The sequence below is a fragment of the Pleurodeles waltl genome, chromosome 3_1 (genome assembly GCF_031143425.1).
Source record: "Pleurodeles waltl isolate 20211129_DDA chromosome 3_1, aPleWal1.hap1.20221129, whole genome shotgun sequence".
Classification (NCBI taxonomy): domain Eukaryota; kingdom Metazoa; phylum Chordata; class Amphibia; order Caudata; family Salamandridae; genus Pleurodeles; species Pleurodeles waltl.
The window spans coordinates 1,789,959,474-1,789,974,614 of NC_090440.1; the positions used below are offsets into that span (position 1 = coordinate 1,789,959,474).

The 15,141-nt window shown below is 45.1% G+C and overlaps 1 protein-coding gene across 2 annotated transcripts in view; it reads left to right on the top strand.

Annotated features, from left to right (window-relative positions):
• DNAH7 (dynein axonemal heavy chain 7) overlaps window positions 1-15,141 on the top strand; it is a 1,158,398-nt gene that overhangs the window by 575,834 nt on the left and 567,423 nt on the right. The gene's annotated exons all lie outside the window — the stretch shown is intronic.

The following is a 15,141-nucleotide window of genomic DNA, read 5'->3' on the forward strand; positions in this document are numbered from 1 at the left end:
CATAGATCTTCGTCGGGGAAGTCGGCGAAGAGTCATACAAAGGGGCGCCATCACGATTCCCGGTGTCGTTACAGAGGAAATCGTTCGAGGTCGAGGTCTCCATCTGCTCGCGCCATAAGTCATGGGAGGTCAGCCCGACGGTGACTCCTCATCCTTCGACTCCGCAGACTTCTCCGGCGCCGTCGGTCTTTGAGGTGGTGGAACCTCAGAGTCCTACCTTTTCTCCAGCGCATCCGGCTATCCAGGATCCGGCTCCGACTCCACAGGAGTATCCTGTCTTCCCTACTCCAGGATTGGATCCAGCGGCATTCCTTAATGCCATGTTTGCCATGCTTCAGAGCATAGCGCCGGGAGGTGGTGCGCCAGCTGGCCCCACTGGTCTCTTGGCATTTAATTTAGGCACTCCGGCTCCTTATAGACCGGTGCCGTTCATGCCATTTTGTCCGGCAGGGGACACTAGCCCGGCGCAGGTGCTGGCTGTGCAGCCATTGACGTCGGTGAAAAGGCCTTTGACGCCAATGTCTATCCAGATGGAGTCGTCCCAAAGCCGGATGGCGTCGGTTGGTGGAGATCAGCTGTCCACGGCGCCGATGGATCCATCTCCGGCATCGGATGGGTCCAGAGATCGAGTGTTGACACCTACCCGACTCCGTTCTACGACGTCGGTCAACTCTTTGTTGACACCGGGGCTGGAGGCAAAGTTGCATTCCCGAAGGAAGGCCCTCAGATTGTTGGAGGAAGGAGAGTACTGGAGACAGCTCCTTGAGGAAGGGGAGATTGAGAAGCCCCTGGGTGACTTTCAGGGGTTACACACTGCCAGCGGGCTGGATAATTCCCCGGAATGGGATTTAGCCTCACCAGGGGAGTATACCGAGGAGGCAGCCTCGTTCCTTTCTGTGATAAGAAAGGATGCTGATTTCTTATATCTCCCGCTTTCTGTTGCCCAGGTCAAGACAAATATCCTGACGGAGGTGCTACATCCTGCCTCTGCTGTTGCAGATCCATTGCTGCCTTTTAATTAAGCTCTCATGGATCCCATTGTGGAGGTTTGGAGAAAGCCTGTTTCTTCATCAGCAGTGAACAGGTCGGTGGCCAGGAGATATAGATCAGCTCCAGGGGACCCTGGGTTCCTTTCGAAACACCCGTCTCCGGAGAGTCTGGTGGTACAGGCGTCTTGTTCATCGCGGTCTGCTCCTGGCTCCTTCCCTGGTGTGCAATCCGACAGGGAGTCCAAAAGGATGGAACAGTCTGCACAGAAGGTTTTCTCGTCCTGCAGCATGGCGCTTAAGTCCGCAAATGCCACGTGTATCCTGGGTAGATACATTCATGCTATTATGGATGCGGTTAGAACTGCGTTGCCGAATATGCCCCAGGACTTGCAAGGACTCCTTACAGATGCCCAAGCTGCAGCGACGCAAATCATACAATCAGGACTGGACACCACGGACTCGATTGCTAGAGCCATGGGAACTTCAATCGCTACCAGACGTCATGCTTGGTTACGTACGTCTGGGTTCTCTTCGGATGTCCAAGCCTCTCTGTTAGACTTGCCCTTTGATGGCGATAAGTTATTTGGCACTAAAACTGACTCTGCGTTGGAGTGCTTCAAAGAGTGTAGGGCAACGGCGAAGTCCTTGGGCCTGCAAGCTGCTTCAACCCATTTTAGATCGTTTAGACGTTTTAGGGTGTTTGGACGAGGGGCATCCTTTCGTGGAAGATCGCAGCAGACAGGCCAGCAGCCCTCAAGTCTCCCGTACAGATCTTTTAGGGGGCAGGGTAAAGTCTGCACTAGAGGGGCCACCCAACAGCAGCGCCCTACCTCTTCCTCTTCCTCAGGGGGATGCAACAGGGGAAGCAACCCTAGTCCTCTAACCATTGCGTCCCATGTATCCCCTGTAGGGGGAAGGTTGTCTCTTTTTCTTCCCATGTGGGAGTCGATCACATCAGACTCCTGGGTCATCAGTCTGGTGAGGAAAGGCTATGCCCTTCCCTTTCGGGAGATTCCTCCTCCCTTCCCTCCCCATCTTTCCTTTTGTTCAGAAGACCATCTCCTGTTGTTAGAACAGGAGGTTCTATCCCTATTGTCAAAAGGTGCAGTGCAGTTGGTTCCCGAGCAGGAGAGGGGTCAGGGATGTTATTCAAGGTATTTTCTGATCCCCAAAAAGTATGGGCATTTGAGACCTATCCTGGACCTGAGGATTTTGAATTGGTTCCTCAAACAGGAGCTTATGGCGTTGAACAAGGAGGATTGGATGGTGTCTGTCGACTTGCAGGATGCTTATTTCCATATTCCCATTCTCAAGTCACACAGGAAGTATCTCCGGTTTGTAGTGGGGTCGCAACACTACCAGTTTGCAGTCCTTCCTTTTGGTCTTACTTCCGCGCCTCGAGTCTTCACGAAGGTGATGGAGGTGGGTGCAACAAATCTCAGGAGGAGGGGAATAGCAGTATTCCCTTACCTGGACGATTGGTTGATCAAAGCCAAGTCTCCGGAGCTCGTGCTGCATCACCTTCAGATGACAACCCAGTTGTTGTTCAGTCTGGGCTTTTTGATAAACGTGCCCAAGTCTCACCTGGAGCCCTCTCAACGCCTCCTGTTCATAGGGGCAGTACTGGACACAACATTGAATCGAGCCTTTCCTCCGCCACAGCAGATTCAGGACATTCAGGCATTGATTCCAATGTTTCGAGAGGGAGCGGTTGTTCCAGTCCTCAAGGTCCTTCGTGTGCTCGGTCTGTTCGCTTCATGCATTCTGTTGGTCACTCATGCACGCTGGCACATGAGGGCTCTTCAGTGGTGCCTCCGCAGACAGTGGTTTCAGCCCAAAGGGGATCTCGCCGAGTCGATAAAGATCTCCAGAGACACTGCAGCGGATCTACGATGGTGGTCTGTGGACGGCAACCTTTCTCAAGGAAGGCCTTTTTCAGTACCAACTTCAGTGGCCACGGTGATAACGGATGCTTCCACTCTGGGGTGGGGAGCTCATCTGGGGGACCTGGAGATCAAGGGTCATTGGTCTCCAGTGGAGCAGATGTTTCATATCAACATCCTGGAATTGCAGGCAATACATTTGTCTCTCAAGGCCTACCTCCCTTCCCTTTGCGGTCAGTCGGTTCAGGTGTATCCACCAGAAAGCGTTACCGAAGGTAAGTTACTTGCTCTTTAATTCCCTTTTCCAGCGACGCTGCACACAGCAGTCTGACCTGGAACTTGGCTGTTCCCTCCCCAACGCCCAGCTACAAGCAACAAGCCCGCAGTGGGAGGCTTCTCAGTGACATCCACGCGGCCCTCCGCTCAATTACTGCCAGCTTTGGTAGTCCCTGGGGCCCAGTAGCCCGAGGCACACCCAATGCGGTGGCTTGTCCGAGCGATTGCCCCAGCGCGAGGCTCTACCCTCTTGCACTACTCCGAAACCTCTAGGCCGTGGCGTGAGGCAGGCCTCTTCCAGTACAGTGTGACCCCAGGGAATCCCTATGTATTCTTATGGCTATATATTGATATTGTTTGCTATTTCTATTTGATTCAATTTTGTATAAAAGTTTTCTTGGATACAATCGTAATAGGTATGGTCTGTTGGTATTCACATGTCCGCCTCAAAGGCACGTCAAAAATGGTGCAAACTGACGTCAGCACGCCAGCGAGGACCTCTTATTGCCACGATGTCAGACGGAGCTGCATGGAGTCGGGCAATTGTGACGTCATTGCCGACGTGCAGAGCTGGAAATAAGTTTCAGTCAAATGCTGCGCATTGGGGTGAATTCATTAGGTGAGGAATCCACAGGTAGCTAGTGTATCCACCAGAAAAAGCGTTACCGAAGGTAAGTTACTTGCTCTTTAATTCCCTTTTCCAGCGACGCTGCACACAGCAGTCTGACCTGGAACTTGGCTGTTCCCTCCCCAACGCCCAGCTACAAGCAACAAGCCCGCAGTGGGAGGCTTCTCAGTGACATCCACGCAGCCCTCCTCTCAAGTACTGCCAGCTCTGGTAGTCCCTAGGGCCCAGTAACCCGAGGCACACCCAATGCGGTGGCTTGTCCGAGCGATTGCCCCAGCACGAGGCTCTACCCTCTTGCACTACTCCGAAACCTCCAGGCTGTGGCTTGAGGCATTACTCTTCCAGTACAGTGTGACCCCGGGACTTGCCAGCCTCTGCTGCCAGAAGGCATCCCCCACCAACAGCGATGGCTGCGGGAGCTTCTTCAAACCATGGGCAAATGTCAGCAGCTCTTTCGTGACCCCCCAAATGCCGTATTTTTCCTTAGTGTGGGTAGTTATAGAAATAAATATAATTTTTTCCCTAAAAGTGGGTATTTGCGAGAACAATGATTTATTGCTGCTGCTGCCTGCATTTTGAGTTGTAAGCCTGTGTTCACTACCCTGTGTCCATGCCTCCTCCCAAGGGAACCTTGGACTGCTCAACTACGCTACTACTGAGGGTCAAGTGCAGGAGGGGTTCTTGGCCCAGTTGCTCAGAATCCATAGTACGTTAAGCCCGAGACATCAGGAATAAAGGGCCTCAACCCCAACGGTGGGGCCCAGTAACACCAATAACCCTCACTTGCCCCCGTGGTCCCCTGAAGGGGGTTCTACCACTGGTGATTAAAAATAAGTCCTGGTCTCCAAGAAATAGTACCACTGGGCTCTGTCTGTAACCACCATCTCCAATTAAACACTGCATTTCTGGCAGCTTTAGTTCGCCAGTCGCAACTGCTTCAAAACAGCCTGCTTCACTCAAACAGTGTTTTCAAAGGACATTTCTTATGTAATACCATGCCCAATGTGTTTTTTGCCTTGACACAGTTCCATTTCTCCTGAATCCTTGCTGTATGTAATTTATGTACTATCACATATCCTGCATGGTGTTATGGAAATTTTGCACTGGCAAAAACACAATTGCATACCAAACTACTTTGCTACTTCTGTGGTAGGTAATTTGGCAAAGAAATTTCTTGACAGCCCACATTGCAACAGCACAAACGTTAGAAAATAAATTGTCAAACCTATGCTGACTACATATCTCACCACTTTGTTTTGCTAATAATTTAAACTTGTTTCGCTCACAGAGATTTTAATGAACAAACAAGAGTCAGTGAATCATCTATCTTGAAAAAAAACATTGGCAAAGCCAGTAGTTATCACCTATGCAAGATCTATTTGCGATGTTTTTTGTACAACAACTCATCTTCTGTGCATTGTATAGTTTGGTATGGCCTGCATTGTTTGGTATGGTATGGTATGGTATCGTATGACATGGTATGGCCTGTCGTATGGTATGATATGGTACGACCTTTCATTGTAGGGTTTGGTATGGCAAGGTACTGCATAGTGTGGTTTGGCATGGGATGGTAAGTATGGTATTGGATGGTATGGTCTGTCATGGTATAATATAGTATGGTATGATATGGCCTGTCTCATTATAGTACAGTATGGTCTGGCATGTCTTTGTATAGTATAGTATGTATGATATGCACTTTCATTGTATGGTATGGTATGGTATGGCCTGTCATTATATAGTTGGTATGGCATATCAAGGTATGGTATGGTGTGGTAATGGAGGGATCAAAAGGGTGGGAGAGAGTAAAGGCTACATGGATAGAGGGAGAGTTTGCATTGTGAAGGAATACAACTACAAAAATGTGACGCGCGCTCTGAAAATAAACTATCTCAACTACGGTGGAGTGTGATTGAGGCAGTAACAAAGACAGAGCTATAGAGAGAGGGTTGAAAGACCATAGGGATTTGCTGCTTTTCCATTGCATGTGTTTAAGTAGGAAGAGCTGCCCTTTGCAAAACTCAGCAAAAACAAAATGCCTTATTTACCAAGCAAAAGAGTGTATTTTTCAAAATATTTGTTTTTGATATATTGAGAGCCAGAATTATTGCTTTGATTATATAACCATAGGCTAACCTTAAAAGCTAAACTTTGACTTTGGACCGCTAGACCCTAATCTTGCGGAGCATTTAACAGGAAAAGCAGCATGTACAACAGTCATGCACGCTTCCCTCACTGTGTGAATGCAGATGGGTGTGATGGTCCATGTATTTAATGTTGAGGATGTGATCATTTCTAGTTAGTGTGATATTAATGGTGAGCGTGTGTGATACTGTAATGGTATTAGCTTAGTTTCGTGATGTGGAACTACAAGCATGCTACATACCCCCAACACACACACAAACATGCTCTATCAAACAATTCATGTCAATCTTGAAGTGAATCATCCCTTTCTGTACTGGTGCGCACACACCCACACACACAATCAATGTACTTTAGTCATGACTAACAAACTCTACCACTCAGCACTGGCTAACAAGCTCTACCAATGTACTGTAGTCCCGACTCGCGCACACATTTTTTTGAAGCACTGCACTTCCCCCCCAAGACATACAGACTAATGTGCTGAGTGGCAGTCATATGCACAACTGTCTACATAAAATGCATTATGTGTCATGTTAGTATAAAATGTCTGACAAATAGTACATGAGGTATAACTTTTTTAGCTGACAGGGAGCCCTACTTCAGTGGCGGCTACCACTGAACGGGGGTGGTGGGGCAGGAAGGGTACAAGGGGGGAGGAGGCTGAAAGAAAAACAATTTTGTTTCAAAAAAACACTTACTTTCGAGGGGAGACACATTAGGCCTGTTCCCGGACGCATAAAGGCTCCAAGCCAATGACGACGCTGCTGCCACCAGCATGACAGCAGTGTTGTGATTGCTCTGAGTAGCCTGCTTTGCTGCTCAGACTGAGAGTGGGAGGCTAGGCAGGTTCTCCACTCGGCTGTTCAATACAGCTGTGTAGAGAACATGCAAAGTGTGCATGTCTGTTTGGCCGGCCCAGCACGGCCGGCCAAACAGATATACGCACATTGTGGTGCATAGCCCTCCTCCAACCCCTTCCCTCCACCCCAGCCCGACCCCTTCATACAAGGAAAAATAAAATGATGATAATGTAGCATACATTATTATCATTTTATTTTTCCTGTTTTAAAAATCCAGTGGGGCAACGCTCCTCCGCCTTAGCGGAGGAGCTGCCACTACCCTAGTTAACAAACAGCTGCACTAATGCCACACAATGAAGCAGGCTTCCAGAAAGTGGACACATGGCCATGTATGCTTGATGGGATGCAGCACTTCCATGCAATTTTAGATCATGCTTGATTGGTCTGAGTGCGTTGGAAATTTACTCTAGAAAGAACAAGCTGTGCCGGTGCTAGTTAAAAGCATTGCTTTAACTGTAAGTACCTATTCAGTCACTGGTGAGTTTAGGCACTCAATAAGTCATTACACATGCAATCTGTCACTTGTTTTTTCACTCCTACATCAGTTCATCCACCCACTGACTTATCCTTGTATTCACCCACTGACCCATCCACAGTAAAACAGACACAAACATTCAACAAGCATAAATAAAATAAATTAAAATAAAAGTAGAAACAAATCTAATACCTAAACATAGTGGATATATGCTAAACATAAAAAAATAAGTAAGAAATTAAACATAGAAGTAGGCAGCCATGTTGCAATAGTGCTGTGCATTGTGTTTATTAAAATCCATCTTAAAGGACCATTGGTTTGCACATATGATTTTTACAATAAATATGTCAGCCATACTGCCATTATGATAACTTTTTCTAAAAAAACATATCAAACCTATGGCAACTGATGTAACTTCCCCAGTAAAGCAACCATGTATATATAGCATTTATCATTGGCTTGTCACCATATTCTTCGCAATAAAGATTTTTTTTGAGTATAAGAATTTCGAGAAGGCACTATCTAGTTGACGGTGATAAAACTACAGATATGTACAAAATTACATTTGGCCACAAAATGTACAACCAATCTGTTGGATATGGCCCTTCTTAGGAGATTTCCCTGAAACGTTTTGCTTTTTCCTCCCAATTTTTTTGCTGACTCTCTTTGCGTGGCCCTTGGACTCTGGGCACTTTCCCACTGTACTGCAGTGGAAAAGTGCGTACACCTTTCCTACACATGCAGGATGGGGTGCTTAGGTGATTTAATCAGGGGTTGTACCCAGGAATGCCTTGTAAAAAGGCACGCCACATACTGGTCCAGCCCCTGGCTACTAGTGGGATGTTGCATTGAGTGGGCCACCTACCAGAATAGCCTGTCAAGTATGTATCTGGCCTTACAATGCATAACAGGCCTGTTTGTGCGCATATGCAACTATAGTGTTCTTAAACCTGTGTCCAGCCTGTCATAGCAGGCCTGTGTGTGCGCACTTAGCAGGCCTGTGTGTGTGCACTTACACCTATGGTGTTCTTAAACCTGTGTCTAGCCTGTCATAGCAGGCCTGTGTGTGCGCACTTGCACCTATGGTGTTCATAAACATGTGTCCGGTCTCTGGGGCAGGGTAGTAGGAGTTGGTTGAAGGGTGGAGGATGGTTTGGGCCCTCGGGGTCTGCGAGTACAGTAACAACTGACCTGCTGGATATCAATGCACCGCTTTAGGGTGTTGAGAGCGAGTGTGTACGAGTGCGTTCTATACATGCCTGCCCGATATCCGTGGTACCGGGTAGCGGTGTGAAGTGAGTGTGTGGGTGTGATTGCTTGTGATCAACTGCACTGCCTGGCAGTATTGCTGTACAAGTTGTATTCTTGCCAAAAGATTATCACGGTTGACATTGTTTTTTGGCTGTGTGGCCTGGTCCACGAGGCTATTTAAAAGTGTGGTAATTATCGATGTGTAAACATTGCTGCTATCGTTGTGAACCAGCCTGCACCCTATTACTGTGTGGTATTGAATTGGAATAATTGCTAGGGTGGGTCTTATGCTGACAGTGTTCTTCATTGCATAAGGTTGTTGAGAGGGAAAGTACGATTTTTCCTAAGTGTACATATTGCTGATGTTGTTTGAACATGGTTGGGCCTAGTAGTGGTAGCAATATTTCTGAATGTGATTTATGCCCAGAAGTATGTGATTTTCATGTAGGGTTAGTTAATGCGTATGTTGAATACATGTCTTCTTCACGTGCACAACGTGTGAAGTCTCTTTTGTGATGCTCATTGTATTTATTATGTTAGAGTGCAGTGCCAATGCTTCACACGTTGCCCCTGTAATAAGCCTGACTGCTCAGTGCCAAGCTACCCAAGGGTGAGCACAGGTTATACAGTGGGGGTAATCACCCGCCCTTGGTGGGAGTGGTAGATTTTGCCTGGTTAGGGACTTGCCTCAGCCAACCAGAACGTGCTGCCTCCAACACCATCTTAAGAGGGCTAAACAAGCATTCTCACAATGCAAATCTTCTACCCCTAGAGTTTGTCAGCAGGGTCTGACAACACCAAAAATCCTTACCTGCTCTAGTAATCTGTGAACTTTCATGTAAGCAAAATGCTTGTCCACAGGGTTTAACACTATGTTATAACAATCCACTCATAAATGCTTAATGCATTTAACATATGCCTTTCACAATGAAGAGGGGAGGCCTACTGCGTGCACCATAACTTTTCATAATACTCAGAAAATAAGACATATAGCACCTTACATAATATTTTCAAGTGAACCAAGGAAGCCTTATAAACCTTATCACTGACATGTCATCATACATATCTAGAGTATTAAGCATAAAAATCCCTGCAAGGATTCCATCAGGCATACAGTCATAAAATCAGAAATATGTAAAAAAAAAAAAAAAGAAATTACAGCTGCCAAATCTATGCATAGCCCCTCCTAAAAGGACTAATAAGGAATCTCACAGTGCAAATCTTGTGCTTCTAGTTTTTGTCAGAAGGGAAACCAACACCCAAACCCTGGCCTACCAAGGTAATCTGTGAGTTTCCATGCAACAAGATACCTACAAGTTTTAACATAGTACAATAACAATCCACTGCAGACCTGCCAATTTATAAATCTATTTCACAGTGCGATGAGGGGGCACAGCGTCAGAGGGGTATGTCCTAATGCCTGGAGCTACCTAAGAGGAACTCTGCTCTTCAACAAAACCCCATCTCTTCCCCCCCCCCAAAAAAAAAGGGTTGGCCACAGTAAAAGTCTACTGGCTTTGACATATGCTCTGCACAATAAATAACTCGGTCCTAATGCCTCTGTTGTAACTTTTCATAATTAACAGATCATATTTATGGCACCTGACATACCTGTTCCCAGTGAATCAATCAAGTCTATTGCCTTCATCCTTGGCTTGTCACCATGACCAACCCAGGCATCTGTACTGACCCCTAGCTTTTCCAGAAGGCAACCATCATCCATCCTGCCATAAAATTACAAATATGTACACCAAGAAAGTTGGCAAAACAATTTACCACAATAAGTTGCATGTTCATTATGCAAACCCTCTCGGGTTAGCCAGGAGAGTTGCCAACACCAAAACACTTTCCCTAGACTGTAATATGTGACATGCAAAACTTGTCTATTTTGTGTAGCACTGTGTAATAACAGTGCTTCCTTAAAGACCTATGACCTTTTAATGTTCACTTTCATAAACAAATAGTTCAGGCCTACTTTCATTGTGGTAACATTTCATTATTAACAGATCATTGCTTGTAACCATAACCAAGTTAGCCCTACTATATTGAGTTTTGTCAAAAGTCAGATAGTGGAATCCTTGTTGGAGTGGAAAATTTTGTAAAGAGCCACTTCCAACTGTGGATGAGCCTAAGACCCTCTTCACATATTACTTCTTAAAGCTCTTTTTCTGGTGATAACATGTACTCTGGTGACAGCTGCATTTAAGTCAGATCCTACAGTGTTGTGGCTCTCGTTCAGGTGTGCAATTTTGAAAGATACAACAGATTGGAAAAACTATGTTTTCTTTTATATAAAGTGAAGAACATGTAATACTTATCCTCAATCTGAAATAAGTAATTGCTAAATACTGTCAGACGTGACTGCCTTAGGGTACTCTTCCCCCATACCTTTTCCCTGTTTGGCTCACCTTTTTGCTGATTTCTTTTTGTTGGACTTAGAACTCTGAGCACTTTATCGCTGCTGACCAGTGCTAAAGTGCATTTTCTCTCTTCCTAGAACATGGCTGGATTGGTATATTTCTAATTGGCACATATTATTTACTTATAAGTCCCTACTAGAGTGTGCTACATGTGCCCAGGGCCTGTAAATTAAAAGCTATTAGTGGACCTGCAGCACTGATTGTGCCACCCGCTAAAGTAGCACTTTAATACATGCCTCAGGCCTGCCATTTCAGAGCCTGCATGTGCATTTTACAGTGCTATGTCGACTTGGCATTTAAATCCCTTTGCCAACCCTTAAAAGCCCCTTTTATTATATATACGTAACCCCTAAGGTAGGAAGTAGGTAGCCCGAGTCAGGGTGCTATGTAACTAAAAGGTAAGACGTACTTTTAGGTTTACATGCCCTGGTAGTGAAAAATTCCCAAATTCGTTTTTCACTACTGTGAGGCTTAACCCTCTCATAGGTTAACATTGGGGATTCCTTATTACATTTAATACGCTGTAATTCCTAATTGAGAATGAGTAATTATGTCAAGTTTAGTACCTATGGAATTGTAATAATAAATCCTCCTTAATGGCAAAGTTGGATTTATAGTTAAAATTTTGAAAATGCCACTTTTAGAAACCTGGCATTCCTGCTCTTAGCCATGTGTGCCTGCAGCCTGGCTGCAATACACAAAGGGATTGGGGTGGCAACTGGGATCGTGCATTCCTTCTAGGCAGCCACACACAAAGGACTCTTAGTTGTGACTGATGGGCCATCAACATCCTGATGCGCCATCCTGGGCAGGATGGGACGGAGGAGCTGACACTTATACCTGAATAGGCAGTGTCCTGCTCCATCACAAAGGACTGCCTACCCCCTCTGTAGTGAGTCTGGAGCCAGGGTAGAAAGAAAGCACCTCTGCACTTCAAAGACCCTTCTTTGAAGTCACCCCCACTTCAAAGGCACAACTGGGTGTAGGTACTGGACCTCTGACTCTGCCAACTCAGAACACTGCTGGACCTGTGAAGGACTCTGCCAGGAAGGACTGCTGTGCTGCTACAAGGACTGCCAGACTGCCACTCGCGACTGCTGTTTTGGAAGAACTGCTTTTGTGCTGTGCTTCCCTGCTGCCTGCTCCCCTTTGCCTTGCTGAGAAAGGACTGGACCCATCTCACTTGATCCCAGAGTGATTCTAGGGGCTCGCTGGCTTGCCTCAAGTTTTTCTAAAAGTCTCAGGGACACAAAAGACTTCCAACTCATCCTGCAACAGCACCTGGATTTTGCTTGCTGCAAGTCTTGCCCAGCCAAGTGGTGCACATCCAGTCCTGGGTTCTTGAAAGTTCAGTATAAAGTGTTGCAACTGCCAGAACCTGTGCATCAATGCTGTTGCACTGATCGGAACTGGCATATCTCCATTAAAGCACTGATGCTGCTGCGAGGCTCAAGAGCACCGTATCGCCATCGACGCCGCAGCATTCTCATTGCTGCAGGGATCAGGAGCATCACATTGCCGATTGCACAATGCATCATCTCCATACCTGATGCCTCTCCTACATCTTCGGGATTGACACCGACACATCGCCTCATTTGCTTCCTACATCTTGTTCTCGTCGTCGACTCAACTTCAAACCAAGGTACTGTTTTAGCAGGCCAAAGCTGGTCCCTGTATCTGTCCCACGCTCCATCGCGATCAGTCTGACTTATTAGATTTGACAAGGTCTAGAACGACCAGATAGCTGCGGTTGTCTCTTTATGCTTTCAATCACTGCATTCCAGTTTATTCTTTAAAAATTAATATCTCGACTTCTACTTATTGGATTTTATTTTATTTTCGTTTAGAATTTGTTTTGTTCATAAAAATATTTTTCTAAACTGGCCTGGAGTCATTTTTGTCGTGTTTTCACTGTTATACTGCTTGAAGTGTTGCACAAATACTCTTAAATTAAGCTTGCCTGCTCTGTGCCAAGCTACCAGTGGTTGGGCACAGGTTAATTTAGGCTGTGTGTATGTGACTTACCTTGACTAGGATTGTGGTTCCTGCTTGGATAGAATGCATACCTCTGAAATCCAATTTCTAACAAAGATCGTAATCTGACTAGCCCAGGACAGACGTTTAACAACTGAAGCTTTGCCATTGTGTGCCTTAGGAACAAGGAACCAACACTCCTTTTTGTAGGCTATTACTGGTAATGTACTGTGAGATGTGCACAGTCACATTCCTATTAGTGTTCCTCAAATGGCAGAGATTCCAAATACACATGCTGTGCACATAGGTGTACAATTATCAGTTGAACCCTGGCAGTCATTCTTGGAGGACTGTCTTACAACCAATAAAATCAAAATGTGTCTGGATGTAGTTCCTTCTGCCAGTGATCCTGTTTTCCCTGATATGGCGCATTTCATTTTATTTCTTGGACCTCCTTAAATTTTCAGAAAAGAGACCTCTTTGTTGCCTCTATAAATGTGATGCAATTTCCAATAACAGTTTTGAGGTGTTTGACTCATTCCATTTGTTAATGAGCTTGGCCCACTAAACAACAGTACATAAACTATTAGCTTCCCAAATAAGAGTAATAAATTTTTTATATCTCTGACATCTAGTGTCTTCATGGATAACATGCCTTGGCTGAATCAGCTATTTTGGGATCGGAACTTGTGACCTGCATTTCAAAGTAAAGGCCAACAACTAGTATTCAGTTGAATGTCACCTTGTTGGTGCTGGGCTATGCAGAAGTAGATCTGCTTGTGGCTTGCTCCTTGATTCATGTTTTTTTAATTTCTCTGACCTATTTTTCTGGTGATTTCCGGAAGGTAGAAACATTGACAACTAGAAGACACAGGAATTCATACAAGGTTTCTTTTTATTTTCAAAATGAAGTTGTGAAGAAACAGTTTGATTTCACCACCTTTTACCCCAGTGTAAAGGCTTCATCCACTCATACTGTTTTGTGGTCACTGTTGACATAGAAATCTTATGAAACTATCTATCTTCTTCATGGCATTTTGACAGCTCACCTCTTGAGTGGATTGAGCTCCCCATGTGCAAACGAACCATATAGAGCTTTCTACATTGATAAAGTGCACCTTAGCTCCTTTTTCTTCTTTTTGTCCAGGTTTATTGAGACATAGATTTAGAAACTTGCTGGCGGTCATGTAAGCAAAGACTTTGTTAACCTGTGACACAATTTCGTGTTTCTAGGCTCCTATGGACTTGCTACATCTCTTCTCATTTGTAATCGTCACAAACAAGGGAAGAACCCACCGACTAGTCTCTGATTTCTTTCATCCTGGCCTATAAATCCATTTAGAGATAATTCCATTTTGGATTCATGCTTATGCAAAGTGCAGATGCAGACAAGTTACCATGATACCCAATATATTTCTAGTTCATTAGCCACCATTTCTTCAGATAAAACCCTTCCTTTTCTTAAATCAAAAGTGGGTGCACAATGCTTTAATTTTTCCTCAGCCTTATTGATCTAAGGTGGAAGGAAGGATGCATAGATTTGGGCTAAAAAGGGGCCACACTAATTACATTTCAAGGACTGATGAATTATCTTCCATTAATAATTTTCTTGATTTTGTCCATGGTCTTATCATCCAAATTTGCTATTGATTGCCGGGAAATTGTTCAAAGATTCAAAGAAAAGGTATTTGCCCAGGGTATATTATGCTGCTTTGTGGATACCAATGACGTTCCTCAGATACCAACAATTTCCTGAATCCCTGGATGGCTTCAAGTATCTTGAAACTGAGTATAGGCATCAATTTCCTATGGTGCCGTTAAGTCTCGAAACTGCCTTGAAACAACCTGGGGCACAAAGGATTTCCCTGATTCTGTGGAAACGTAAAAAAAAGGTTTCCACTGTACCTGCCTTGGCTGCATCTGAGCAAAAGAATATGCTTCTTCATCGGAATCATCCCCTTGGTATACTGTTGTTATTTTTTATTTCATAGGTAATAACAAGTGGGGGTCATTGCCTTTTTATTTTCAAAAAGGAAATTCCGCTTCGGGATTTTGCTTTAAAAAATTTAAAAATAAAAGATATTGAAAGTTTGCGTTTGTTGACAGAGGCGCATTGCACACTTTACGTGCATTGACAGGAACTGCAGTGACAGTGGTTCCTGCCAATGTAAGAGATGTCCACTGGGGCGACAATCATCTCTAGATCTGGAGTACGATTACTCAATCAAGGCGACAGAGTAAAA